The sequence below is a fragment of the Paroedura picta genome, chromosome 4, assembly GCF_049243985.1.
Source record: "Paroedura picta isolate Pp20150507F chromosome 4, Ppicta_v3.0, whole genome shotgun sequence".
NCBI lineage: Eukaryota > Metazoa > Chordata > Lepidosauria > Squamata > Gekkonidae > Paroedura > Paroedura picta.
The window spans coordinates 102,646,921-102,650,347 of NC_135372.1; positions in this window are offsets into that span (position 1 = coordinate 102,646,921).

Genomic DNA, 3,427 nt, shown 5'->3' on the forward strand with positions numbered 1-3,427 from the left:
CTGCGAGCCGTGCGGAGCATGGCTCGCAGTTGCTCCCTTGCCGGCGGCCTGACGTGGCGAGAGGCGCTTTGCGCCTCTCCCCGCATCAGGCCGCTGCCCAAGGGAGCCCCCGGCAGTCGCGCGGAGCGTGGCTGCTGGGGGCTCTCTGCCCGCTGCACGAAAAAAATGGACGATTCCAAATTAGTGACAAGGGAGAAACAGAATCTATCAGTGGCTTAATAAAGCTTGAAAAGATAAAGAGTTTCTTATGTTATTTATTCAGGCTTCGACTCTGCCAGAACGGTCTCTAGATTTGTTTTCCGTTTTCAATCTTTCGTCAGTGGCAGTGAGTCCGTCCTTGTTAATATTTGAGTATTATTAGGCAAACACTCCTGTATCATGGAGAGTCAAGGCTGTGAGCTCTTGATTTTCTGAGTAATCCTACATCTTTATATGGAACCTGCTCACTGGAGTGGATAGAGACACTGAATTGTGCTTTTGAAGTTTAAGTATACATCTTAATATTAGTAAGAATTCTTCAACTCATCTAATTAGCGGCCGGGATTTACTGCGGCCACCATTGAAGAAGTAGGTAGTGGCCAATGGAGATGGAAAGCAGGATGCTGGGACACTCGTGGCCACAGCAAACAGCTTCCCTCCCACCCAGTGTTTCAGGTTCTGGTTATTTGTTTGGTTCGTTATATTTGTTGCAGCTGCGGGTTTAGGCATGGTCGGAGCCTATTGGCAGGGAGCCCAGTTTGCATACAAGACTCCCTGGGGGATGGAGACCAGCAGAGATACAAGTGTGGCCTACCCGCCTGGAAGATCAGGGGCTCGTAGCCAAGCAACCCAGGGGTACCAAATTGAGGTAGATGCCTAGTCTGCTTCACAATTATCGCTTTCTGGTGAGGGATTCCGGACGCGTAGGGCCTGATCTCTTGGCTGGGATGGAGTGGGCCCAGAGCATCCTAGAACCCTCAGGTTCAGCAGCCAGACAGCTGAGGGGTCAGGCTGCTCCTGTGCTGGCTTATGGAGCCATAATAAAATTGGCTGCAGCCATATTTATGCCAAAAAGCGAGTTGAGTATTTATTGGCAGAAATGCCACCCTGCTAGTCAATTCCTAAAGACTTGTCTTTCAGTTAAATCTTTTTCTCTAGTGTTTATCATGAATGGTAATGTGTATATTAGTTGTGGAATGTGTCTCAGCAGTCCTATGCAATTGGAGCATAATCCAGACAAAAATTAAACATTTTTACAACTGCAGTCCTCTGCATACAGAGTGGGAAGTCCAACCTGGGCCCCCCAAACTTTAGTGTGGCACTCTGACCACTACACAACACTGGCACTCCCAGGGTTTTCCCCCTAGTTCCCCTTATTTCCTTCCATATGATTTTTTTTAAAAAAGGAAGCACTGTATAGTGGAGTCTAATGATCTCTCGCTAGGGGCTCTCCCAACTCCAATTTCCTAGTCGAAAATTCTGTAAAAACCAAAACGTAATACCAGAGTGTTACTCACCCACATGGTAATAGACATATGAATGTGCATTTAAATTGATTTCTTATTTTGGAAGTAAAATTAACAAATCTGCTGTGTCGATTCCCAGAATGATATGTATATGGAACTAAATAAAGCTAACAATAAAGCATTTCATTTTTACAGTTAATGATTTCCAAAATGCTGAGTGGAACATCTGCTTCCAGCACAAAACGTAACTTTCAGTTTATGTTACTGTTTCCAGTGTCATATTTTGAGCAAGTAGAGTGGAACACCACAGAGACTAAGTGCAGCTGGGACTGGGTGGTAGGGGATGCTGCCATGGGGGCTGGGGCAGAAGAAATGTGGGGAAAGCTGTAATCATTTTGCTTCTGTTGCACTGGTAGCTGCATCAACACCAGGGAAAGTATCAGCATGTGGAAAAGACATGTAGAAGTCTCCCATACTCCTATGGCTAGTTTAACCTCCTTTTGCTTCCTTTGACCATTTATTTTTCCTGCCTCTGTGTAGAAATCCTGGACTTCATTAATAGTTTCCTATCCAAGTTCTAACCAGGATGGACCCTAATTAGCTTCCAGTGTCTGGTGAGATTTGGCTAGCCTGGTCCATCCAGTTCGGTGGTCTGTATATTTACAGGGCTGTTAAATTTTTGTCTTTTTATGTTGTTCTGTATTATGTCATGAAAGCTATTTCGCATACAATCAACTTCACCTAAACTTTCCAGATATCATAACATTCTTCCTTCTTGTGAGGTTTACAACTTTCAGAACTGGAAGTGATTGTAGGGAGGAGGGGAGGAAATAAAGGAAGGGAGACTGCTACCTCTCAGCTAAACCTATGGGGGCCTATCCGCTAAACCTATGGGGGGCAAAAGAAAAGGGCTGTTACAGCCGTTACCCACTCCCTCATGTCCTTGAAAAGACATTACAGTGGACTTTCTTACTGACCTCCCGCCCAGTCATGGGAAGACTGGGTGGTGGTGGATGCTTTTTCCAAACAAGCCCACTTCGTTCCATGCATGGGTTTGCCATCTGCACCAAAGTTAGCATCATTGTTCATTGAACACATGTATCGCCTGCACGGGATCCCGGGGAGGTTTCTGACGGATCAGGGCTCCCAGTTCGTTGCCAAGTTCTGGCAGCAGCTTTTGAGGCTCCTAGGAGTGGAGCAGGCACTCATGTCAGGATATCATCCAGAGACTAATGGCCAAACTGAGAGAGTGAACCAAACCTTGGAACAATACTTAAGCTGCTTCATTAACCATCAGCAAACAGATGGGGTCTCCCTCCTCTCCCTGGCTGAATTCGCCTATAACAATGGGGTCCACGTGTCCACTGGATTGTCCCCATTCAAAGTGGTCTATGGTGCCGATCTGACTGCGGTTCCCACTTGGGAAATCTCCTCTCCGGACACCCCGGACATACAGAAATGGGCGGGGGGAATTTCAAGGGCTTGGCCAGACATTGTAAAGTGCCTTGAGGAGGCAAAACGTGCGTACAAAGCTCAGGTGGACAGGAAACAGGCAGATGCCCCTGCCTGGGCTGTGGGGGATCTAGCCTACCTGTCCACTAAGAACCTTCAGTGCCAGCAGCCCTTGCAAAAACTGGGCCCAAAATTTGTGGGGCCTTTCCCTGTGAAAAGACTGATTAATGTGGTAACTGTGGAACTGTCCCTGCCTAAGACTTATAGACATGCGCATCCCATCTTTCATTCCAGCTTGCTGAAGCATGCCCCGCCCCCAGACGACTGGCACCCACTGACTGCTGCCCCAATTCCTGTTTTTGTGGACAAGGACATGCACTACGAAGTCAACAAGATCCTGGACTCTCACTGGCATAAGGGGAAGCTGCAGTACTTGGTGGACTGGAAGGAATTCCCCATGGGGGACAGGGAGTGGGTAGAGGCAGGGGATCTCCGGGCCCCAAAGCTGTTGCGGGAGTTTCATCGGGAGT